The following is a 26,981-nucleotide window of genomic DNA, read 5'->3' as shown; positions in this document are numbered from 1 at the left end:
TGACAAGGCAGAAGATCAGCCATTGAACTGAAAGATATTTACAACAAGGGGTGGTGAGGGACAGAGTCTCTGAATTAAGCAGAAAGCTCTCACCCAGTCAAGAGATCAGGGCTAGATCCAACACCGTTTTTTAGCTCACTGCACCATCCCAGTTTCAGAACCTGGCTGTATGCAAATTAGTCTGTTCCTGTCCCAGTGCATGATGGGAACAGGGCAAACCAAACTACAAAAGCCAATTCTTACACTGGGAAGGAAACAAGCTCCCGGGGACCGGTTTCTGGCATTACAGCCGTCTTCGGCCCGGTTTGCTTGAATCCTGATGGTGCAACGAGCAAGGGTCTCACATCTGAGAATACCCTTCCACGCTTAGGGTGGACAAAAATATTTACAACAAGGGGTGGTGAGGGACAGAGTCTCTGAATTAAGCAGAAAGCTCTCACCCAGTCAAGAGATCAGGGCTAGATCCAACACCGTTTTTTAGCTCACTGCACCATCCCAGTTTCAGAACCTGGCTGTATGCAAATTAGTCTGTTCCTGTCCCAGTGCATGATGGGAACAGGGCAAACCAAACTACAAAAGCCAATTCTTACACTGGGAAGGAAACAAGCTCCCGGGGACCGGTTTCTGGCATTACAGCCGTCTTCGGCCCGGTTTGCTTGAATCCTGATGGTGCAATGAGCAAGGGTCTCACATCTGAGAATACCCTTCCACGCTTAGGGTGGACAAAAATATTTACAACAAGGGGTGGTGAGGGACAGAGTCTCTGAATTAAGCAGAAAGCTCTCACCCAGTCAAGAGATCAGGGCTAGATCCAACACCGTTTTTTAGCTCACTGCACCATCCCAGTTTCAGAACCTGGCTGTATGCAAATTAGTCTGTTCCTGTCCCAGTGCATGATGGGAACAGGGCAAACCAAACTACAAAAGCCAATTCTTACACTGGGAAGGAAACAAGCTCCCGGGGACCGGTTTCTGGCATTACAGCCGTCTTCGGCCCGGTTTGCTTGAATCCTGATGGTGCAATGAGCAAGGGTCTCACATCTGAGAATACCCTTCCACGCTTAGGGTGGACAAAAATATTTACAACAAGGGGTGGTGAGGGACAGAGTCTCTGAATTAAGCAGAAAGCTCTCACCCAGTCAAGAGATCAGGGCTAGATCCAACACCGTTTTTTAGCTCACTGCACCATCCCAGTTTCAGAACCTGGTCCCCGGTAGCTTGTTTCCTTTCTGGTGAAGAATTGGCTTGGTAGTTTAGTCTGCCCTGTTCCCATGATGCACTGGGCCAGGGACAGACTGATTTGCATATAGCCAGGTTCTGAGCTGGGATGGGGCAGTGAGATAAATAACGGTGATGGATCAAGCCCTGATCTTTGGACTGGGTAAGAGTGGTCTGTTTAACTCAGACACTCTGTTCATCACCACCCCCTTTTTGTAAATCGTTTTTGGCCACTATAGGTGTGGCAGGGTATACTCAGACATGAGTCCCTTTCTCACTGCTCCATCAGGATTCAAGCAAGCCGGGCCGAAGAAGGCTGAAATGCCAGAAACCGGTCCCCGGTAGCTCGTTTCCTTTCTGGTGAAGAATTGGCTTGGTAGTTTAGTCTGCCCTGTTCCCATGATGCACTGGGCCAGGGACAGACTGATTTGCATATAGCCAGGTTCTGAGCTGGGATGGGGCAGTGAGATAAATAACGGTGATGGATCAAGCCCTGATCTTTGGACTGGGTAAGAGTGGTCTGTTTAACTCAGACACTCTGTTCATCACCACCCCCTTTTTGTAAATTGAACTGAAAGAGGCAGATGTAGGAAACTACTTTGATTTAAGTGTTCTTTTTTCCCAAAAAGATTTACAACTAAGTAGACCATATGAAAGTTTCACTGAATATCAGATCTGGATCTTTCGTAAGAATCATGGTTTTGTGTTGATTCCATTGTATCGTTTAGATTGTACATGCTTGTTTTATTTTTTTTTATTTAAAGTTTTTTTTTTAACGTGGGTGAAACATTCTGAGTAACTATTATACTATACACATTTATAACAGGAATAACAGTTACAATGTTTATATTATTCTGAGTTTGTGGAGTGTGTGGCTGTGTGTATGTGTCCTCATTAATTTGTAAAATCATTTATCTCCATTAGAGTATAGGGATATTAAAACTGAGGACCTCAGTGCTGTATGATGCCTGGGGCTGCATGCTGAGTGCTTTATACAAGCACACAACTCCAAGGTGAAGTTTAACATCGCCATTGTGTTCTTCATTGGAGTAGGTTATACTATACCACACGGAAATCATCCAGATATGACCCTTAATTTTAAACATTTTTCTGATGTGACTCTCTACTATCATGCAGTAAAACATTTGAGTGGCAACATTAACTGGTTGTGAGCTACTGCGTATGAGGTGTGTAGTGTCCTCCCCAGCCTGGGTACCTGCCAAGGACTACACCATAAGCGAACCTCAGTAATACACATCTTTATTCTTCTGTGTGTAACTGCGAACTCAACATTCTAAACTTGGCATCCATGCATTTTGCTCTAACACTTACGTCACAGTTCTATGTAGTCCATCAAGAGGTAAAGGGGTTCAATAATTTCTAATCCCCAAGACACTACATCTCCCCCTCTGTTGAAAAAAAACTTACAGTTTTTACAAAATATTTATATAGATTGACATATATATTCGAATCTCTTCAATCAGTCTTCTTGGTGCTGTAATTGATCGACCTGTTCTTGTTCTGGGAAACTGGAAGTTGTCATCACCGATGTCCAGAATCTGCATCACTGGTGTAAAAGCAACAGCAGTTGCTGATGTTTCAGACCCAGACTCGCTTTCAACTATAAAATCCGATGAACGATTGGTCAAGTGCATGAAATGAAAAGAGTATTGGGTAATAGACTTCCCATGTGTCCCTTATTAGACGCCACTTGTAAAGGTACTGCATCAAAAGGCGTATCAGATTTTCTTTTCTGCATGTGTTGTACGAGCACTGGATCTCCTCTGTTAAAGACAATGTTCTTTGCATGTCATCTTTTGTCAACATACAATTTCATTTTTTGTTTGTCAATCAAGTCCTTCTCATGAGTTGTCCTCTCATCTTTCTTTCTCTGATTCGTCCATTGAGGTAACTTGGTATTTATTGCTCTCCTGACCATCAAAGTTGCAGTACTTTTACCTGTGGTCAAGTGGGGTGTTAAATGATAAGCCTAAAGATAGACTACAATACAGTTTTCAAATTGAGCATCTCAAGAGTTGCACGCTGCACAGCTTTTTTTGCTTACTCATTAAATGCTCAATAAGTTAGTTGGCTTGTGGCTGCAAAGGCTTGCTCCCAATAAATCTCTGAACTCTTGAATATTGAAAGGCGGGCCATTGTCAGACTTCACTATGGCTGGAACACCCCATGCCACAACAATGCCATCTAGTATTTCAATGACTCGTGCTTGAGTTGTCAATCAAAAAAGCTGCAATTAGTGGAAATCGTGAGTATTCATCCATAATCACCAATAGATGATGTCCATAGTCAAGTGGACTGAAAAAGTCAATGGCTATTCTCTCCTTTTCATTCTTTGGCAGTTCTGTCATGTTCAAGGTGTGGCGAATAACCTTTGTAGAAAGGCAGTTGCATAAGTGACAGGCATTTAATCCCTTTTCAACCCTGTCATCAAGGTAAGGAAACCAAACTCTTGTCTAGGAGAGCTTGTTATTTGGCAACAGTTCCACAATGTCCTTTATGGGTTACCTCAATTATTTTCTATCTCAGACTCGCAAGAATCACGATTCTCGAACCTTGTCATAGAACTCCTTCCTGAGTTATGGACAGTTCATCTTTGACATGTTTGTACTTTTGATAGTCACCGTCAATGGTGAGCGGTCAAGAATGTTGGTTCCATTACTGATGTGTAATTATATACTTAGCCAGTGTTGGGGTATCTTTTATAGATTTGCATGCCAGAATCATTCCCAGTCGCCGAGGCGGGAGACCCACACTAAATAATAGTAGTAGGCTAAAAGAAAAAGCCTAAGGCCTCAAGCTTAGTAGCCTAGCTACATCCTTATAGTAAAAAGAACCAAAAGTCAGCTCTAACCAATCATCTACCAGCACCCTCTAGAACACTCTCAGCAGAGGCAGTTCTTCTCAGATTTTCACTGCACGTCATCTGGAAGGAACTCTCCCTGAGTGCCACTCAGTTTCTTCTCTTCAGAATGTCTGACAGAAAAGCTCTTTTCAAACCATACAGGACCTGTGATAAGAAGAGGGTCCATGTTAATGATCAACATAAGTACTGCATTTATTGCCTTTATCTGAAGCATGAGGCAAAAGATTGTAAGATATGCCATACTTTCCCTACCAAGACCCTTAGGGATAGAGAGGCAAGACTGCATATGTGGCTCAAATCCTCTTCAGCTGAGGAGGAAGACCGAGCCTCTACTTCTAGCAAGAGAGCTAGATCTCATGACAGCTCTTCAAGTGAGGGAAGAAAATACCATAAATCTTTCCCATGAGGTTTCTGACCCTTCACAGAGGTCACCTAAGCTTTCCTTTGGGTCAACACTGTCTCCACCCTCTACATCGATCAAGGATGGCCATTACGTCACCTACGACTCGTCACAGTGATAATGTGAAAGAAACACGTTAGTTATACATTCTTACTTTACAATAACCCTCAGGCGTCAGACTGGATCCGGAAACCTTTTCGTCAGCAGTACCTTGGCGCGTCGGGCGGTGGCATCGGTCTGCTTTCGTTCGTCGTTGGCGTTGTGTCGCCAGGATGACGTCGCAGCAGCTACGCCGCCCTCGCGTGCTGACGTCAGTTCTTTCTTTTTCCGAGCCAGCCAGCACAGATCCGGGAAGGACGGTACCTCCAGTCATTTTTTGACTGGGTTTTTCTTGACTTTTATTGACTTCTTTTTCGGGTCTTTTACTCCTGGTGCATGAGGGATGCCTGGCTTCAAGGCATGCGGTTCCTGTAACTGACTGATGTCGGTGACAGATCCGCACCGCGTGTGTCCCTTTTGCCTGGAGCGAGACCACGACCCCAAGTCGTGCTCCAACTGCCGGTCAATGGCGCCGAAGACTTTGCAGGAGCAGTCCTGAAAGCTGGTTGAGCGCCGGCAGTCGGCTACGTGCCGTTCGAGAACCCAGTCGCGAGGGAGGTCCAGGGGCCGGTCTCGTAGCCACCACCATTCGTCCAAGTCATCAAAGTCTTCACATTTGGGGCCTGGTAAGTCGAAGCATTAGAAGAAGTCATAGAAGCATTGTTGCTCTTTGACTTCTCGTTGATCGGCCGACCCGACAAGGGATGCGGGTGGTGCCCCTCCCGCAGCTCCGCGTGCAGAGCCTGAAGAATCAGCTCCGTGTTTCCCTCCCTTCCCGGGACCCGGAGCGACTCCCCCCAGCTTTGTACCTTTTATGAGGCGATGCATGCTATCTTTGGGCGGCCCCCGCGGACTCGTTTGGGGGACCTACGCCTTCTCAGCTGACAGCTCTGCCCCCGCAGGCCCCACTTGTATCCAGGCCTGGATCCGGACAGATCGGCGCCGGTTGACTTGATTACAGCGCTACCGTCGCCGCTTCCTCTGGCACCAATACCGCATTTGACGCCAGTCGCCCCCTCGGCCGTCATCAACCCCGGCCTCCATCCCGTCGTGGACCCAGAGCCAGACCGGCATCGCCCGATGCCAGATCCGGCGCTAAGCGGAGTTTTTGTGCCCCTGTTCACTCCTGGGGTCCCTTTGCGACCAGAATGGCACCCATAGGATGAGGAGGAGGACTGGAGGGGTCAGGTAACCCTCTGACTGATCAGTTAGATGAACAAGACTGGAGAGAGGAACTTGGGGATGCCAGGGTCTAGACACCTCCCCTGACCTTGGCATGTTGTCTCCTCCTACCGTGGTTACAGATGGAGGGAGCGGTGTACACCGTAGTGTTGCGTAGGGCGGCTGAGGCTCTCAACCTCGAGCTTCCTACAGTGGCGGTCAGGACTAACTTCCTGGCAGAGGTGCTTCAACCGGCTGCGAGGTCTTCGAAGCCCCTCATGCCGTTTAATGAGGCCCTCACCGACGTCCTTTTGGGCACGTGGTCCAGGCCCAACACGTGTGCTCCCGTGGACAGGATGATTGCCCGACGCCACAGCCCGTCTCCGGGCAACTCCACTTTCCTCTCCCAATACCCCACCCAGGAGAGCTTGGTGGTCCAAGCCTACTCTTCCAAGAGCGCATTTCCTACCGCTCCTCCGGAAAGGAAATCCAAGAAGCTGGACCATCTTGGGAAGAAGATTTTCTCTTCCACAAGCTTAGGACGGTGGTCGGTAAACAATGCATGTCTCTTGGAACGTTATTCCCACTCTGTGTGGGATACGGTTGTGCAGGTGCTGCCTCAGTGTCCGGAGGAGTATCATGTTCGCGACTGCCGATTCCGGTAGGGTTCCGCCGCTCGATACAGGAGACCGAGACCCTCACTTCCGGGCGGACACAGAGTTGGTCTAGTTGCTCGCTAGCCTCTCTGGTGCCCAGTAGCACTTCCGGGGGAATTGCTTAAGACCAGCGATTCCTGCCGGGTCGGAGCTTTGGATTCTTCCCGTTCCAGGTTCGCGTCTTGCGAACACTCCAAGCTGGTGGCTCCTCGAGCAGGGGACGCTTCTCCGACGACTTTCACTGGTGTTCTGTCAGCCGGAGCCTGCACTCACACGACGCGTCCACCTGACCTACAAGCGCTGGCTAGTGCAGACGTGCATCTGCCTTCCTGATCTCCATTCCGCTCCCGGCCGAGCCGGCACTTCTCCTAACGCCACAGCACAACCAGGTACCTTCATGTCAGCGCAGGAGGGCTTTCTTTTGTTATAGCTTTTCTCCGCGCAGGAGCGCTTTTAGGTCCTTAAGACAAACAAGGATTACTGTCCTCCCCTTAAGCTTTGCCACTAACGCGCAGGAGCATGGTTACTTCCTTTGGTTCACAGCGCCGGGGCGCTTTTTCTCATAACAGCTACAGCAATAGCTCTGGTGCGCTACCTAGGGGTGCCTACCGTTTGTTCCAAGACATATGCACGCAACGACTTGGGAGTGGTTGTGCAAGCCTAACAACCACCTGTTGCATTAACTCTGTTCTGCGCAGGAGCGCTCATGTTATATTGCTTTCTTGATTGGGAGCCCTTCTGTTTTCTTTTGCCTTGGTGAGTGGTCTAAGGGTGTGGTCTTCTGTATATGAGTGGATTGTGGGTGTAGGACGTGGGAGGTGCGAGAACCCTCTAACCTGGTCTCTCTTGTCTCCCCAGCTGTTGACCACTGCCTCTTCAAGTGTCTACAGCCACAAGCCACCTGCCTCCTGTCATCCTTCCCCTTATTGTTAGGCTTCTTTCCCTGGGTCCATCTACTCCCTGCCGGGTTTTCACTTCTGCAGAGGGTTAGGTGGGAACAGGGGCGGTGGCTCTTGTCTCTGCGGAACCGCTTCACAAGCAAGGTAAGCCTTGTGGGGTACCCGATAAGGAGGCCCGGGCCGTGCTCTCCCAGGCTGTCACCACCGGGAGGGATGCGGCAAAGTATACCATCTGTTGTGGGCAGGATACTGCCAACTCTCTGGGCAAGGCAATTTCAACATCAGTAGCACTTTGTCGCTACGCCTGGATGAGATCGACTGGCTTTTCGGGGGATGTTCAGAACACCTTGATTGGACATGCCCTTTGATGGCCGCCGCCTTTTTGGTGACGAAGCAGACACCGCTCTAGAGCATTCCAAGGACTCATGGGCTACGGCCAAGTCCTTGGGCCCCTCCACCCGCCCTGCGCAGTCTGCTTTTCGCCCCTTTCATGGCTACAGAAGGGGTGCCCCACTACGTCCCACCCAGAGCCACAGGCCACAGCAAGTTACCCAACATTCGCGTGGCTGGGGACGTGGGCACAACTGTCGTGGTTCCGGGGGCAAGCGGGTGTGCCAGTCCACCAACCCCCCCTCTCCAGCAGCCTCCAAACCTTCCTATTTCAGGCCCATCAAATGCCAGTTGGCGGCTGGATTCGCCATCACCTCCCCCACTGGCGCACCATCATGTCGGACAGGTGTTTTTTTTGCAGCCAGTCCAAAGGGGCTTCTCCTTCCCCTTTGAGGCTACCCCTCCAGCCATACCACCGCAATACCACCACATGTCGGAGGATCACCTGGCCCTTCTCGAGCAGGAAGTTACGGCTCTGTTGGCCAAAGGACCCATTGAGCGCGTTCCTGTCCAAGAAGTAGGTTGTGGTTGTTACTTTCGGGTCCTCTAGAAGGTTAAGGGCCTGCGTCCTATCTTGGATCTCTGGAACGCCAAGTGCTTCCTCCGGAAGGAGAAGTTCAAGATGTTGACGCTTGCCCAGGTCTTGTCTGCCCTCGGCCCAGAAGATTGGATGGTAGCGTATGACTTGATGGATGCTTATTTTCACATCCCCGTCCTGCCGGCCCACCAGCGTTACCTGCGGTTCACTGTAGGCCACGAGCATTTTCATTTTTCCGTGCTCCCCTTTGACCTTACCATTGCGCCCCTCGGGTGTTCACGAAAGTGATGGCGTTGGTCGAAGCTCATCTGTGCAGATCAGGGTTTTCAGTCTTCCCCTATCTCGACGACTGGCTGTTGAAGGCAGACTCGCCCCAGGCGGTCTTCTCCCACCTCCAGACTGCGTCCGACATCCTGCATTCGCTGGGGTTCTCCATCAATGTGCCGAAGTCACACCTGATTCCCTCTCAGAAGCTCCGCTTCATTGAAGCGGTTCTGGACACGACCCGGTTTCGGGTCTATCCTCTTGAAAAGCGAGTCCGGGATATTCAGGCTATGATTTCGATCTTTCAGCCTCTATCCCGAATTTCAGTCAGAATGACCCTGAGGCTGCTGGGCCTTATGGCCTCCTGCATCCTGCAGATCGATCATGCCAGGTGGCATATGCGGGCTCTGCAGTGGGACCTGAAGTTCCAGTGGGCGCAGCATAAGGGGAATCTGTCAAATTGCGTCCAGATCTCGGAGGGCACTGCATGACAATTGCAGTGGTAGCTCATGAACCAGGATTGGGTCAACGGCAGATCCCTCTCCCTTAACCAACCAAAACACACAGTGGAGACAGAGGCATCCCGGCCACATGGGAGAGGCAGAGATCAGAGGCCTCGGGTCTCCGGCTTAGTCCGAGCTCCACATCAACCTTCTGGAGCTTTGGGCGATTCGTCTTGCACTAGCGGTATTCCTTCCCTCTGTCCGGGGAAGAGTAGTGCAGGTGTTCACGAATAACACCACCGCCATGTGGTACTGCAACAAACAGGGTAGGTGGGGTCATGGGCCCTATGTCAGGAGGCTCTCTACCTCTGGACATGGCTGGAACATCAGGGCAGATCCTTGGTGGTTCAACACCTGGCAGGTTCATTGAACGCCAGGGTTGATGAACTCAGCCGCAGGTGCATGATGGATCACTAATGACGTCTTCACTCAGAGGTGGTGCAAGGTCTCTTTCTAAAGTGGGGAGAGCCTTGGTTAGATCTATTCGCCATCAAAGAGAACGCTCAAAGTGAGTAATTCTGCGCTTTGGAATTTCCAAGGCGGCACTCGCTAGGTGACGCTTTTCGTTGTGAGTGGAGTTGTGTCTGTTGTACACCTTTCCGGCTATACCACTTCTGCATAGAGTGCTGAAGAAGATCAGGCGCGACTAGGCCCAAGTCATTCTTCTGGCTCCGGATTGGGCACGGAGAGTTTGGTATCCCGAGCTGCTCAACATAGCCACCGATCCTCTGCTCCGTCTGCCTCTTCGGGATGATCTTCTTTCGCAGCAACAGGGGATGGTCCTCCACCCAAACCTGTCCAGCCTCCACCTCCTTGCCTGAAGATTGAGCGGCGGTAGTTGACATCATTCGACCTGCTTTCTGAAGTCTGCGATATAATTCTAACAGCCAGGCGTCCCTCCACTAAGACGGTATAAGCCTGCCGATGGAGCAAATTTGTGGCATGGTGCACACCAAAGGCTGTGGATCCCCTCTCTGCCCCTCTTTCTGAGGTTCTTTTGTTCCTTCTTTCTCTGGCCCAGCAGGGCTCTGCTCTGGGCACTATCAAGGGCTATCTCTCGCCATCTCTGCCTTCCTTCGGCTCCCAGATCAGCATTCTCTTTTCAAGTCCCCGGTGGTAAATCGTTTCTTAATAGGTATCACTCATCTCTTTCCTCCTATTCGTTTTGTTATGCCTCAGTGGGACTTGAACCTAGTTTTATCTTATTTAATGTACACTCCCTTTGAGCCGGTTCACAACTGTTGTCTGAGGCTCTTAACTCTCAAAACTGCTTTCCTGGTGGCCATCACCTCTGCCAGACGGGTGAGTGAACTCCAGGCGCTTTCTTCTAAGCCTCCTTTTCAATCTGTGCATCCAAAGTTGTCCTCAGGACTCATCCATCCTTCCTACCCAAGGCAGTCACTGCCTTCCACATCGGGCAGACCATCACTTTGCCCACTTTCTTTCCGCTTCCGCATCCTTCGAAGGAGGAAGAAAGGTTCCATCGTCTGGACCCAAAACGTGTGCTTTCCTTTTATTTGGATCCCACCAAGCAGTGACCTGCTCTTTGTTTGGTACGTGGACTCCAAGAAAGGTCGGGCCGTACACAAATGAACTATCTCCTGATGGGTCATTTTGTGCATCAAAGCCTGCTATTCTTTGGCTAAGAAGGATCCTCCAGTGGGGCTGCGTGCCCATTTCACCAGGGCGACGGCGGCAACCACTGCTCTGGAACGAGGCGTTCCTCTGAATGACATCTGTCAGGCAGCTACGTGGGCTTCGTTGCACACTTTTACGAAGCTCCACAGTCCTGACAGTCAAGTCCGGAGAGATAGCTTCTTTGGTCGGTCTGTTCTCCAGGACTTTCTGATGTGATCTTGGTTCGCAGACCCACCTCCGGGGTTGGTATTGCTGGAGTATCTATTCTAAGGTAAGGAATCTATGACTAGCGTGTTTCTTTCAGATGAACAAGCTACTTACCTTCGGTAATGAAATATCTGTAAGAAACATTAGTTAGTTATAGATTCCTTGCCGTCCCACCCATCCTCCCCGTTATGTGAACTGATTTCTAGGGTTAAGGTTATCCTTTCAGGGCCCTAGTTTTGTTCACCAGTGGTCAGTGTCTTGCATGGCTCAGCGTTTCTGGCGCGGAAAGTTGTGTATAGAACTGACGTCAGTGCGCGAGGGCGGCGTCTAAGTAGCTGCTGCGACGTCATCCCAGCGACACCATGCCAACGACGAACGCGGAGCCGAATGACGCCACCTTCCGACCCGCAGAGGTACTGCTGACAAAAAACTTTCCGGATCCATTCTGATGCCTTGGGGTAATTCTAAGGTAAGGAATCTATAACTAACTAATGTTTCTTACAGATAAGGTAAGTAACTTGTTCATCTGTGCTAAAAGAATGGCAGCAGATGTTTTGGATTTTACAGTGAAGTTGATATAGGCCTCAGCCGCCTTGGATGGAGTACCATGACCTTGTAGAAGCACTTTGTAAAATAAGTCAGTAGTGTTCTGAACCTTCCTTGGACGATGCACAATGGCTTAATCATAATCTTGTAACCATAGTCCCCATTGTTCAATGCAAGGAGGCATTTTGGCCTTTGGATTTCCAAATACAGTCAGTAAAGCTTGATAATCAGTTACCATTGTAAAAGGTTTTCCGTTAGTAATACATGGAAATGTCCACAAGCCCATACTACAGTTAAGCTTTCTTTCTCAGGTTGTGAGTTAATAGGTTCTGTTTGGGCCAAACTTAATTTGCCACAATATGCCTTTGAGTATTCAGGTGTCCACTTTGCTGTGCAAGGATATCACCTAACCCAAGTGGGCTAGCATCAAATGCAAAAAGAGCAATTGATGGACAGAATGCTGAACAATGTCATACATTCACCCCAGTACAGAGATCTCGGCCTAAATCCATAGTTTTTTGTTCCCCATGCTGTTCCAGTTTGAACCCAGCCATATGCAAATCAGTCTTGAACCTGCACCCAATGGGAACAGTCCAGATCGAACTGCCACGCCAGGTCCTCCCTGGACTGGAAACAAGCATCATAGGACCTGTTTTGGGTTTTTACCCCTCATCAGCAAGGATAGCTTGACTCCAGTGGCATGGAGAGCATGAGACCCACGTCTGGCCATACCCGTCCCACTCGGGGTTACAAATGCAAAAAGCGCAATTGATGGACAGAGTGCAGAACAATTTATTTTATGTATTTATTTATTGAGTTTGTAGAGCGTGACAGCTAACCAAAAAGGGTTTCCCGGCGCTGGACGGGCTCAGTGCAGGTAATAGTTAATTTATACAGATAGAAAGAGTTATTGGTTGAATTGCCAGGTCTTAAGGGATCTGCAAAAACAAGTGTATGTGGTTTCTTTGCGGACGTCAGGGGGGAGAGAGTTCCACAGTGAAGGACCCAGGTATGAGAAAGATCTTCTCCCATCCTGGAGAGTTTGATTCTAGGTACAGTAAAATTTCCCTGAGTTGTAGATCGTAGATGGCGAGTGGGAGTGTAGGGGTGTACAAGGAATTGTAAGTGTTGTGGAGCTGTGCCCATTTTGATTTTAAACATATACGTCAGGGTTTTGGATTGGATACGACTCTCTACCCTGAGCCAATTTAGGTCGCGGAGATATCCGGAAATGGGGGTGGTTTTGGGAATCCTGCACAGTAATCTTGCGGCGGAGTTTTGTACCAGCTGCAGTCGTCTGGTCACTCCTTGTTAGAGCCGAAATGAAGGAGGTTTCCGTAGTCCAGCCGAGATGTTATAAGGGCACGGACCACAGATTTTTGGATGTCACCTGGCAGCATCCTTATTATTTTCCTAAGCCAATGCAAGATGGTAAAGCAGATGGCTGAGACCTTGATTGCCTGTTGGTGCATGGTTAGGGCATCATCAATAGTAATTCCCAGGTTACGGACGTGTCTGGAAGGCACGGGAGGGCGCCTATCTCTGCAGGCCAGTGTGATGGGCCTCATAGGTCTTTATTTTTGCCAAGAATCAGAACTTCGGTCTTTTTGCCATTTAATTTTAGAAGGTTGTCATTCATCCATGTAGCAATTTTCCCTAAGCCTGATTGAAGGAGAGAAGTTGAGCCGGGGTGGGTGAATGTCATACATTCACCCAAGTACAGAGATCGGGGCCTAAATCCATCGTTTTTTTTGCTACCCATGCCATTCCAGTTTGAACCCAGCCATATGGAAATCAGTCTTGACCCTGGAACCCAATGGGAACAATCCAGCCTGAACTGCCACGCCAGGTCCTCCCTGGACTGAAAACAGCCTTTGTATGAAGCTTCGCATTGAAATATGCCTATTCAGTAGCATTCTGGAGGGCTTGTTTAAGTTTCTTGAAATTTTCCTCACATTCATATGACCAATTGTACGAAACATTCTTTCTCGTCAAGTCTCTCACCTGGGAGCTTACAGTGGCAAAGTCTTGTATGTATCTGGTTTAGTAACTGGCCATGGCAAGAAATTAACGCACCATGGAAACATCTTGCGGGACTCAGCATTTGACAGCGCTTGTACTTTAGTAGGATCAGGTGTCATATCGCCATCAGAAAAGATATGACCCAAGGATTTTAACTTTTTCTTATGGAATTTACACTTGTCTGCATTCAAAGTCAAACCTGGTTTGGCAAGTAAACTTCATACTTATGCAAGATCTTTATAGTGTTCCTTCTGTGTAGCTCCGAAAACCAATATGTCATCACTGTAATTGAAGGCATTCATGGCAGGCTGTATGATACATCAAGTGACATGTTGTAACAGTTCTGCAGAGGATTACACACCAAATCGTAGTCTTTTGTATCGAAACAGACCAATATCTGTAGAAAAGATTGTAATGTATCTGAAATCATCTGCAGGCTCTAACTGATGATAACATTTATTTAAATCAAGACGAGAGAAGACATTTGCACCATTTTATTTCGTTATAATGTCAGTAATGTGTGGACCTGGAGGCCATTCTCGTTCAATTGCCTTGTGAGCTTGACGCACGTCAACGCATATGCGTACAGTTCCTTCTCTGTCTTTTTTGGGCACTATTACTGTGGGAGAAACCCTTGGCGTTGGACCAGTGGAACTCTCAATAATATCATGTTAAGTAACAATTCAAGCTCTTTCTCAACAGTTTCTTGCAAATGAAAAGCAATTCATCTATGTCTTTGAGCAACAGCATGGACGTCCTAATTAATATGCAACTTCACTTGCATAGTCTTCAGTTTTCCCAGACCATGAAATAATGAAGGGAACTGACTTACTATTTTGTGGTGGGCATTTATGTTGTAATTCACAGAAATCAGTCCCTTAGCGGGTGTGCTGAATCTGAGTAAACAGACAGTGAATGCTGTGCCTTGAAGCACATGGATGGGTTCTTGTACCTTCGTTTTCTTGTCTTTTATTGTTACTACAAATGAACCTTAATGCAGCCCATGTATACACTTTGGTTTTCAATAGTGTAAGTTGCAGTAATAGAATAATTCATTGTATTTCTCTTCGGGCATAATGTTTATAGATGCACCACTGAGAATTAATGAAAGAACTCAAACAACCATTTATTTTCAATTGAATCTTCGGACAATATTCAAATGACTTTGGTGCTTTGTCATGTAGATCTTTCTTTGACTGATGTTTTTCTTCACACGCGATCAAACCAACATGCACTTGTTTTTCTGAGGTAAACAATGACATGGTACAATCATTTTGTTCACTTTCTCTCAATACTGATATAGAGGAATATTTTGACGATAATTTAGAGGATGATCAACATCGTCCTGTGTCAGTTTGTCTTAACTGATGTTGCTGCTTGAACTTGTGGGTGTGCATTGAATGTTGCTTCTGAAACATTTCTGCGGCCATTTTGTTTTCACGCCATGACACACTTGCATTTCTTTTGGCTATGCAAACTGTCACAAAATGGTTCTACTTCCCACAACCTTTACAGATCTGTGCCAGAGCAGGATAGTTACCTTCATGTGGAAACGAAAATCCACATCTGAAACACAACTTCTTTTTAAGAGCAGACATCACCTTGCGTCCTTCAGACTTTGGCTTCAGCTTACTTTTTATACTCATGACTGATTAGTTCTAGGCACCTCCGGCCTCCATATTGACATCTTGTCTGTCGACACACTCTACAGCTCTGACAGCCATTAACACTTGCTCCTTACTAAGAGTTTCTCTCAGCATTCGTCTGAATGAATCTGACAAGAATCCATCAATAAGTGTCAAATGCTTATTCATCATTAAATTAATTGAACTTACAATGTCTGATGAGTGTGTCGAGTCTCACCACAAATTCGTCAATGGTTTCATCAGTTTCTGGTGTTCCTGGTTGAAGATGTATCTTTCTTAATCAACATTTGGCATTGGATTAAATTTGAGATTCAACACTTCTGTAGTAGGGGATCTCTGTGTATAGTCATAATCTAGTGAATAGTCCCGCCCATGTGCCGGGACCCCGGAGCAATCAAAAATAATCTCTTAAGCGCTCTTCTTTGCAGTACTGCATAGACACTTAAGAGAAAATTAAAGACAAATAATGCAGCCTATACATGCAAGGCTACACTGTCCAGTACTTCAACTAGAAGTGCAAGGATATTCCACAAATATCCCACTTAGACCTCTCTGCCAGGTTTCACCATGGAGAACACTTCCCCCCTTCACCAAATCCTTGGAATGATAGAGAGGAAGGACAGGAAAGACAAGCCCCCATAGGCTGCCATTATGTGGCTTAAAAAGGGATACCGCGCCTTTAAGGAAACGTTCGAGAACTCTCCTGGTATCCGAGAATGCACAGCAACTCCCTCCATTTCCAGTTCTTTTTTCCGGCTCTGGCTAGCAGGACCCTGGAGCATTGAGCTCCCCCTTTTTTGGGTTTGTTTTCTACTATTTGTGCACTTTTAAAAGTGTTAGAGTGTGTTCACTCGATGTGTTTTTGCCTTGTCTCATCTCGCTGGAGTTTCTCTGCTGTTTTGGCTGCTCTTTTATCAAATATGCCTGCATTATTTGATAAATGTCCTGAGTGCTCCAGTAAAAAGGCAAAATCGGATCCTCACAGGGTGTTCATCCTGTGCCTGCCTTCTTCTCATGTTCTTGAGGAATGTGATATCTGTCTGCAGTTCCCTAAAACGACCCTCAAGGACAGGGAGAAGACCAGGCTCCAAGGCTTGGAGCTGAGAAGGCAGCAAAGACAAGGTGGGTCTGGGCATGAAGGGGCTCCTTCCTCTACCCGTGCGTCGGCCTCTGGGGAGCTTCCCATAAAGAAAAGGCCATAAAACGCCACCGGTCTCCGTCGACGTCGATACCCTCGACGTCGGCGTCGAAAGGAATGACCCCAGTCTGTTCCCCGTCTCCCCGGGGCTCCGGGTCGAAGCGGTTGACGTTCGACATCGAGGGGACTGACGTCGAGACCTTCGACGAGGTCGACGTCGAGGACTGGTTCGTCGTCCAGCTATCATCGACGCCGAGAGGGGTCAAGACGCCGGCACTCGCCGTCGAGGCGACATCGACGGTCACAATCGACATCGACACGTAAGTCAGCAACGTCGAGACGAAGATCAGCATCGAGACGGGGGTCGTCGATGCCGAGGAGATCGCTGACATTGAGGAGAGGATCGACGTCGAGGCACCGACCGTCGATGTCGAAGAGGCCATGGACGCCGAGCAGACACTCGTCGGTATCGAGACGACGGTCGTCAACGTCAAGGAGACGCTCGTCGACGTCGAAAGGACGCTCCGCGTCGAGGAGGAAGACTAGACGTTCTAGGACTAGGACGGAGTCCTCGGCTTCACCGAGCACGCGGTCGCGGCAGCGCCTTCGCTCGTCTATGAGTGGGAGGGCCTCTAGATCGCCCCCCCCTCTGGTCAGAAGAAGAAGAAAAGGAGAGTGGGACATTCTCCGGGCTCGGAGTACTCTCAAGTCTACTCACCCTCCAAACCGAGGTCGCCTACACCTCCTCCTTTACCCGTGGATCCTCCTCCACTTACCCTGACTCCTCCTCCACAACCTCCTACGCCTCCACCGCCTCCGGTTCCTCCTCACCGCCCTCCTCCGCCGAAGTCTGTCTCGCTACCTCATTTGCCCACGCCACCTACGGGGCTTCCACAACCTAGGCTCCCGGCTCGGCCTCCACAGCGCTCTTCTTTCCGGCCCGCAGACTGTCCAAGGCCGCGGAGATTGAGGTCTCGCTCAAGGCGGAGAGATAGGTCCAGGAGTCGCCATCGCTCATCTACGAGGTCCAGACGGTGCCATAGGAGAGACAGATCTAGATCCCGCCACACGGATTCGTCCACTGCCAGGGACTACTCGCCGACCCTGTCGGACTCCCCTCAGACGAGGGTGTCCCCGATAGACGACATTGTCTCCTTCCATGAGGTGTTGCTGCGAGGAGCGGCTAAGCTGGGCATCACGCTCACTACGCCCACGCCCTTGACCTCTGTCATTTTCTAGACCCTTCTCAAGAAGCAATTGTCTTGCCCCTTGTTGCTGTTGGTGCCAGGGCTGGTGGAACCCGCCATGGAGTTTTTCCTCACCCCTGCGGTTACTAAAGCAGCGCCTTCCAGGCTGCAAAAGAAGTATTGGGCCCCTGACACGGACCCTGCATTTCTTCGCTTGGACCCTGCGCCGGATTCGGTGATTGTGACGGCGGCGAGGAAGCTGTGCATTCTGATATACCAGGAGAGTTCTGGAATGTAAATGTAAATGTATAGGCATTTATATAGCGCACTACTTACCCGTAGGGTCCCAAGGCGCTTCGACCGCTGCGAAACCCTTCCTGGCTTCCCTGAGAGATGGTCCCTTAATGGGTATCTCCAGGGTGAGACCAGGCATCCCCGGCGGTCTGGTGGGGCCGTTAGTGAAGATGAGGCAAGCTAATGCCCAGAGTTGCCGAGTGTGATCGCTGATCAGAGTGGGCACCGAGGCGAGAGAATTATCGAGTCCGCTGACCCTGGTCCAGAAACCTGCCGCGCCGGGAATCGAACCCTGGTCCCGGGCCGTCCTCTGCTCTCGGGTCTGCCGCCTCTAACCAGTGAGCCACACTACTTCAGTACCCTTAAAGGCACGGTATCCCTTTTTAAGCCACATAATGGCAGCCTATGGGCGCTTGTCTGTCCTGCCCTTCCTCTCTATCATTCCAAGGATTTGGTGAAGGGGGGAAGTGTTCTCCATGGTGAAACCTCTAGCAGACAGGTCTAAGTGGGATATTGGTGGAATTTCCTTGCACTTCTCGGCGCTCTGAATTTGACTGTTAAATTCGAGACGCTTATCTTAACTTCTGTAAATATTTTAATTGTGCCCCCCAGCTGTGACATACTTCCGCTTGGGGTGGGTCCTCCACCCATATCATGGCCATGCCTGCACTCCCGCGCAGCGGACGCGCCGGTTCAGTAAGGCGCTAGCTAGCGGTGAGGCGACTCTGGAAATACTGTTGTGGCACTCGGCGCTCTGAATTTGACTGCTAAATTCGAGACGCTTATCTTAACTTCTGTAAATATTTTAATTGTGCTTTTTAAAAAATACTCTCCTTGCCTGTTTCCCTGGTCTGTGCCCCGTTCCACCACGGCTTGTGCCGTTTGCGCGGAGGGCACTGACAGACCAGGCTCAGCCCCCCAGCTGTGACATACTTCCGCTTGGGGCGGGTCCTCCACCCATATCATGGCCATGCCTGCACTACCGCGCAGCGGACGCGCCAGTTCAGTAAGGCGCTAGCTTGCGGTGAGGCGACTCTGTAAATACTGTTGTGGCGCTCGGCGCTCTGAATTTGACTGCTAAATTCGAGACGCTTATCTTAACATCTGTAAATATTTTAACTGTGCTTTTTTAAAAATACTCTCCTTGCCTGTTTCCCTGGTCTGTGCCCCGTTCCACCGCGGCTTGTGCCGTTTGCGTGGAGGGCACTGACAGACCAGGCTCAGCCCCCCAGCTGTGACATACTTCCGCTTGGGGCGGGTCCTCCACCCATATCATCGCCATGCCTGCACTCGCGCGCAGCGGGCGAGCCCAAAGCAAGCCCGTCTGCGCCTGTCCGACGCCAGACGCCGCACACCCTGGCTGTCTGACTGCTCAGGCGCACTATTACTCCAGCAAGGACCTGCTGGCTCTCCGCACTCGGACCCCCTGCGCCGTTCATCTTTGGCGTCTTGACTCTGCACTTACTCGGTGCGATAATTGTGGATTCCAAATCATCGAAGCTGTTCATTCCCCCCCTAACACACACAAGCGCACAAACTTAAATATACTTAGCCTGAACTGTAGGTCTTTAGTCAAACACCATGAGGATATACTTGAGCTACTCACGGACAGGTCTCCGGACCTGCTTTTTCTCACGGAGACGTGGTTTACTAGTGACTCTAATGCCATTTCAGCCCTGGCTCTACCTCCGGGCTACTTTATGCGCACCCACAATAGATCTAGCGGTAGGGGGGGCGGGCTTGCCATTATAGCTAAATCCTCTTTTCACTGTATGCTCTCCCCTACTACACTACCTGAATGTGAGAGCACACTATCTAAGGTCAAGATATCTGACAACTTTACCCTCACTGGCCTCCTCATCTACCGCCCCCCTGGGCCTGCAAGGATTTTTCAGGAAGCCCTGCCTCAGATCGTCTCCACCATTGTCCTACAGACACCCAATTTTAGTATAATGGGTGATCTAAATTTGCATTTAGAGCAACATGACTCTCATAGCATTGCCAACTTTCTCGGGGACTTGGAAGCCTGACAATTCTTTCAGCTGGTCAGGGGCCCATCGCACCTGGCGGGCCACCTACTCGACCCTGTGCTCTCCAATATTGAGGGAATCAGAGTCTACGATCCCCTCCCCTCACATGGTCTGATCACTTCCTCATACATATATATATCAATACGATAGCAACTAATCGTCAGAACCCTTCCCCTCCCCTCTGGAGGCGCCCATGGCATGAACTAGACGCGCCCAGCCTCGAGTCCAGCCTAATTTCTTCCCGTCCGGACTGGCCTAATAATCTGGAGGAAGCAGACACTACATTTAGGGGATGGATTAATAACTCTCTCGACCTCCAGATCCCCCCCAAAAAATCTCGACCCAAACGTGTTCAAACTCATCCTTGGTACACGGTAGCACAAGCAACTAAAAAAAAGAACTGTATGATCCTTGAACGCGCCTGGAGATGCTCTTACGACCCCTCAGCTAAAATCAATTACAGGGCCGCCACGACAGCCTATCATAAACTTATATAAAAAACAAAGGCCGCATTTTACACTAACCTGATCAATACCAGTCCCAATCCCTCTAAAACCATATTTTCATTGGTAAAAGATATGACCAAAACCCCTGAGGGTACCCTTAACACTATCACTTCAAACACACAATGCGAACTACTGGCCCAGTTTTTTGTCGACAAAGTTTAAGAAATTTACGCATCCCTGGATGCTAGTAGGTCTACCCCGATATCTGACCAACTGACCTATTTATCTGATCACCTCCCACTCTTGCAAACTCTGCCCTTAATTTCTCTTAAATATCTTGAGTTCCTGACTACTAAGGTGAAGTCTGGGTCCCCGGACGACCCCATCAAACCTGAGATCTTTCTACTGCTACGGAACCCCATCCTAACGGAGGGACAGGAATTGATCAATAGATCTCTTCTGTCATCCTCTATTCCTAAGTCATGGAAACATGCCAAAGTTATCCCCCTGCTTAAAAAAACGTCCATGGACCCCTCCCGCCCGGAGAATTTTAGACCTATCTCCCTTTTGCCCTACCTGGCTAAGGTGATGGAAGCCCACCTGAATTCTATCCTGACCAGCCACCTAGAATCTAACGGGATCCTGGACAAGTCGCAAAATGGCTTCCGCGCAAATCATAGCAAGGAGTTGGCTCTACTGGCAGTCACGGAACAACTGAGGGCCTCACAAGATCTGGGGAATACTTCTGCCCTTATACTACTTGACTTAAGCGCAGCATTTGACACGGTCTCCCTCGTGATCTTGCTCAAACGCCTTGGGGAGATCGGAGTCAGCGATGGTGCGCTTGGCTGGTTTGCTATATTTCTTTCGGACCGTTCTTTCCAGGTCCACGCCCCTCCCTACACATCCAGCAGGCGTCACCTTAACTGCGGGGTCCCGCAGAGCTCTGCCTTCAGCCCCACGCTGTTTAATGTGTACGTCCTTCCCCTGGCCAGGGAACGTAAGATCAAAATGATCTCTTATGCGGACGACACGCAGCTTATCTTCACTCTTCCCAATGACACCTCGCCCGACCAGGCCAAATTTCAGGAAGACATAACGACCATCTCTAATTGGCTGTCTGATAATGATCTCCAGCTCAACTCCTCCAAAACGGAGGTGCTTTTGTTGGGACGCAACATACAGAAGTGGGCCCATCAATGGTGGACCACGGGCATGGCCCCCCTCCCCCCAAACCTAAGGAGGTTGTAAAGAATATGGGTGTCCTAATGGACAGTGAACTTTCTTTTGAATTGCACGCTAAGAAGGTTGCTGGCACCTGCTTTGGCCGCTTACGTTGCATCAAACCCATACTGGGCTTTTTTGAGCCACCGACCAGGCAAGTTATAGTTCAATTCCTGGTCTTATCCCACCTTGACTACTGTAACAGAATCTTATTGGGTACTAATAAGTCAGTCATCAAAAGATTACAGAGGGCCCAAAACGCAGCTGGTCACACCCTCTTTGCACTACCCAAACATAGCCACACCTCGCATCTTCTTAATCGACTCCATTGGCTTCCAGTGAAACAGAGAATTGAATTCAAGACTCTCTGCCTAACCCATAAAATCCTCAACGGCCAAGGCCCTCCAATACTGCAAGGTCTCTGCACCCCCTATACTCCTACCCGGGCCTTGCGCTCTGCCGATCGCCATCTAGCCTGCACTATCAGGGTCCGCAGGAGCAGAGCGGGTGGCCGCTCTTTTAGATCTCTAGCCCCTGCTCTCTGGAATTCCATCCCCATTGAAGCACGTGCCATACGAGACCACTGGCTCTTTCGTAAATTCATCAAGACCTGGCTGTTCGCTTCCATCTAATTAGCCAACTCCTAGGCGCCTCAGCACTTCCTCTGCCGCTTTCCGCAGCCACCTCTGGTTGGCCTTTCGCAAGCGCTGGGATGCCCTGCAGTTGGTGCAGCCATGCGCTATATAAGAAAAATTAACATAACATAACATAACTTCTAGTTGAAGTACTGGACAGTGTAGCCTTGCATGTATAGGCTGCATTATTTGTCTTTAATTTTCTCTTAAGTGTCTATGCAGTACTGCAAAGAAGACAAATTAAGAGATTATTTTTTTTTTTTTTTGGAAAACCTTTATTTGACAGTATGTGCAAACAGATACGGGCCTACAACCCACAGGCCGGCCTCGACAATAAAAAGGCACATCAGCAAGCAGTTAGGCGACTCAGCAGCATATCAGAGCAGGCACGGTTAATCCGAGTTACACTATACGTAATTGCGCCGCCGAGAGGTAGGATAATGAAGGTTTAATTTTAAAGTTTTTAAATGAGTCCATAGCAATAAAGGTCGAGAAGGATCCGAGTCAAAACAATAGGATTAGGACAGAAGTGGGCAACGATCATCAGAAAAATCAGCAGGCATTATCCGCAAAACAAACGGCTGTAAGCAAATAAGTCAGGATAGAGGATGAACACGCAACATAATGATCCGCAGTCGCTACCCGCAAATTCCCAATCCTCACCCTGACCCAAGAAAATAAGAAAAGAAAAGAATAGAAGATGAAGAGTAAGAAGAAGAAAAAGGGAAAAAGAGAGGCCCATAGGAACTGAAACGAACGAAAAAATAACCCCCCACCCTACACGCATGCAGAGGCTACGGCCTACCCCCCCCTAGCAGTGTGTCTGTCGCCCCAAAAGAGTACCCGAAATTCAGAAGAAAAGAAAAAGAAGAAAAAAGAGAATCACATAAGACCGGAGCAGGGCCAAGGAAATAACCAAAGCAATCAATACTTTCACCCGCGGCCACCCAACCCCGGACCCCGACCTAGCACCTAATCAACATGTACCTCCAACAATTATCATTTACAGCCCCAGCCATGCACGCAGCAGGTTGCAGCAAAAGAAGAAACAACCTCAGCCCTGTCCCCTCCGAACCGGCATGACAACGGAGTCCAGTTCTAAAACAGCCCACATGGACGGAGAGGGCAACCGTGGAATCCATTGCAGAAGTCGAGGCGCTTGGGATGAATCAAACTGGCTTGGAGGTCGGCCACAAAAGTCAAAAGAAGTCACCACTGCCTGTCCGAGGAGAGTACAGTAGGGAGCAAGACGAGGCGAGAGTTCCAGCGTAGCAGCCGGCCGATGCGCGAACAGCAAGTCCAGAAGGACGCAAAGAGGCATGCCATCAGAAGACAAAGGAGATGAACAACATGGCGTCTGAAGTAGAAGCACCGGCCATCGCGAAGGATCATTATCGCCAAACTCCTTCAAGGCAAATCCGGAGAGTGCTGCAGCGGAAACTGAGGCTCGCCCATCCGTCGCCTCCACATACTCCAGGGCAGGCAATTCACCGTAAGCAGGTTGAGGATGTGGCGTAGTGTGCAGCACTGAAGGACCATCATGGCCGGCTGGAGAAATCGCAGCAAGCCGGGCCCCCAAACCATTGGCAGTGTCACGAAAGGCCAACCGTAGGTCTTCCAGAGCCTCCAGGATATCCCGAAGCCCCAGCGGTGTATCCAGAATGGAGGATGCAGCATTGACCCCCGTCCAGGGCGAGCGGCAGCAGAGCGCCTCAGAAAGCAAGTCTCCCTTGTCATTCATCGACACTCGAAGATTCTGTAGAAGATCTGCAGGGCTCAGCTGGGGCAGAGACATGAAGGCAGCCGATCGTAAGGAAGCTCCAAATGTGAAGATGCCGGCAAACAATGAGCCCCCGAGATGAGCAGGGAACTCCACTGGCAGGCGCAGGGTTCCCAATGCGGAAAATGGCGTCCGCTACGGAGGAGAGGCAACAAAGAAGCAGTCCAGGCCACCTCCCAGCCAGGCAGGGATACAATGTAGAAGCGCCGGTACAATGTTTCCAGGCGCGTTGGGTTGCCGAGCGGAGGGAAGCGCTGCGGCGAAAAGCCCAGCGCCACACTGCAGATCCAGCCAACCGGCTCCTCCTCCACCGCGGCGGCAGCTGTTGTTGTGGTCGTTTCCGGCCGTCTCCCACAGGCAATGGCCCGGCTGCGGTCACTCGAAAGGCCGGGAAGTACACAGGGACTCCTCACCGCCGGAACCGCTCCGTTTTCGCCGAGAGTCACAGTAACGTGATCAGAAGCATCTCACGAGTAAGCGTGGCGCATGGAGGTACAGGATGTGCGGCAGGATAATGAAGAAGGGCATAAGGGTCGGCGGAGCCGAGAGACTAGGCGGCCATCTCTGCTGCAGGCTAGGCTCCTCCTCCAAGAGATTATTTTTGATTGCTCCGGGGTCCCCGCACATGAGCGGGACTATTCACTAGATTATGACTATAACAGAGATACCCCTACTACAGAACTGGAGTTACAGGTAAGAAACTACTCCTTCTTTAATCTGACTTCTTCATCGGTTCACAGCATTCTCTTTGTAACTTTTTACACCATCACCAGCAATAATTTTGAGATACTTAATAATCTTTTCATTATGTGTCTCTTCAAGTGCATCAATGAAATCTTCAAAGGTTATCCAAGCAGTACATCGATCACCAATAGTTTGCTTTTTGACGGTACTGACATTGCATGGGGATCTGTGTGGCTTTGTTTATGTGACTAAGCAGCAACACCTTGCGATGTGCTGCATTTAGGATCATCTTGAATGATAGCTGGACACATGATTTTCTTCTCTGCCAGCTGAAACATTTTACTATTCCAAAAGATATTCAGGATCTACGTTAATGGTAGAGCACCTGTGCTGGGTCTTACATCTGCTCATGGGTGGAACATTGAGGACTGATTAATCTGGAATCCCGGCGTGGAATGTATAGATTTTAATGTGGAACAGTTACTCTTCCTTGGCGGCCTATCTGGTTATATGGATTGAAGTTGAAGTAAAGCTTACCTCAACACATAAGTTGCTCCTGTTATTCATGAAGAAGCAAACCTTCCCTGCATTGGCGACAATTTGGCTTCCTCATGCATAGTTCACCAGCGGGGCAGCAGACCTCTACAGAGAGCGTTAGTCACCCGGAGCAGCATCGTGATTTGCCATTTCCATTTGAAGTACAGAGTACTGAACAATTGACCTGGGATTGTTTCCGAGTTCCTGTGTCCTTCTGGGCCAAAAAGACTGGGGCGTTTCTTTTGACAATCAGTGTGCGTTTCATCACAGCCCTCAGATACTGGGGCGTTTCTTTTGTCCCAATGAGTTGCGTTCCACCATCACTGTGGGCACTCTGGGAAACAGTGCAACATCTCCTAGCAACAGTACGTGGCCAGCCTTGCATCTCTGAAGATTCGTGACTGTGAACGTCTCGACACAGTAATCAACGCGTCTTCCCGATGGGTCTAGACCCGGATTGGGCTACCAGCACTGCGGTGAGGTAATTTTTTATTTAAACCATCTTGCTAATAACGGTGATTTGCACACCTGTACAGTGAGAATCACCATATAGCAATGTCTTCACCTTTCAGCATATTACTCAGCACGCATCCTTGATGGTGATTCGCACACCAGTAGGTATCACTGTTCACATCTTTATTTTGCTCTTCTGGATATTGGTGTGGCATACTACGGTGATTCACAACCTTTAAAGGTGGATTACTATATTGTTCAGCATTATATCAGTGATGTGCACACCCTAGGGAATGAGTATTAGTGCATACATATATATATATAATCTAGTAGCATTATATTGAGATGCAACTATAGAGAAAGTGTTCAATATAATAAACATGCAACAGTCAGTTATGCCCCCTGTGCCATTTTTAGCTTCACCGAGCTTGCCTCCTGTGGAGTGGGAACAATGGAGAGAAGGCTTTGAGGCTTATATAGGAGCCTTAGAGCGTGAGCTATTCATTCAAAGAAAGATGTTTGCTTTATAACACCATTCCTTGAGTACTAAGGGTAGGAAAGTACCGAAGCATTTATTGCCAACTCCTGTGTTAAGGGAGGATTATGATGATGTGTAAGAGTATGCGTTCGCTATAAATGCATGAGATTTACGTTTTAAGAAGAAAAGAAATGTTATTATGAGACAACACACATTTTATAAATGGCATTAGTTACCTTGAGAATCTGTGGAAAAATGTGTAAGTGATCTGAGAATGTTGCCATCTACATGTTATTGTAAAGCATTTGAAGAGTAAGTGATAAATAATGAGATAGTAGAGAAAACCAACAGTAAGAAAGTGCAAGAAAAGTTGTTGATGGTGGACAATTTTACTTTGGACAAAGCTGTGAAAATTGCAAGTGGTATTGAATCTGCAGTTAAATGTATGGAGCAAAAATGAAAGGAAAAAGAATTCTTATTTAAAGAGAGGAGAAAACCACTTGAATGTTATCATTGTGGCAGTATAAATCATTTAGGGAATGCTCCCATGTGTCCAGTCATAGATGAAGTGTGTAGCAAGTTTAAGAAAAGGGGGCACTTCATGATGGTGTGTAGAGCCAAGTGGGACAAAGATGGCAAGAGGTATAAAACAGTTAATACAGTGGAAATCGGAACAGGAGAATCTGTCTGATCCACACGGAGGAAGTATTGTACTTCTGGTGAATAAACAAGACCAAGCAGTGCTTGATGACAATGATGTGTTGTCAATGTGTGGAAGTGCTATTCAGAAACCCCATTGTAAGTTTAGGGTCAATGGAATGGATATCAATATGATGGCAGACTCTGGTTCCTTATTCACATTGATTGGTGTGGATGAATGGAAAAGATTTTACACCTTACAATTATGGAAGTCAAAAGTGTGACCTGTAGCATATGGTGGCAAACCTATAGATGTGTTGGGGGAGTTTGATGCTAAGTTGGATTTTAAAGGGTATTATGCAGAAGGGACAGTATATGTAGCAGCG

At 48.7% G+C, this 26,981-nt stretch overlaps 1 protein-coding gene across 4 annotated transcripts in view; it reads left to right on the top strand.

The window, feature by feature from the left end:
- ARL15 (ARF like GTPase 15) overlaps window positions 1-26,981 on the top strand; it is a 1,767,906-nt gene that overhangs the window by 505,935 nt on the left and 1,234,990 nt on the right. The gene's annotated exons all lie outside the window — the stretch shown is intronic.

Source organism: Lissotriton vulgaris, chromosome 3_1, assembly GCF_964263255.1.
Source record: "Lissotriton vulgaris chromosome 3_1, aLisVul1.2, whole genome shotgun sequence".
NCBI lineage: Eukaryota > Metazoa > Chordata > Amphibia > Caudata > Salamandridae > Lissotriton > Lissotriton vulgaris.
This window is presented reverse-complemented; position numbering and strand designations above follow the sequence as displayed.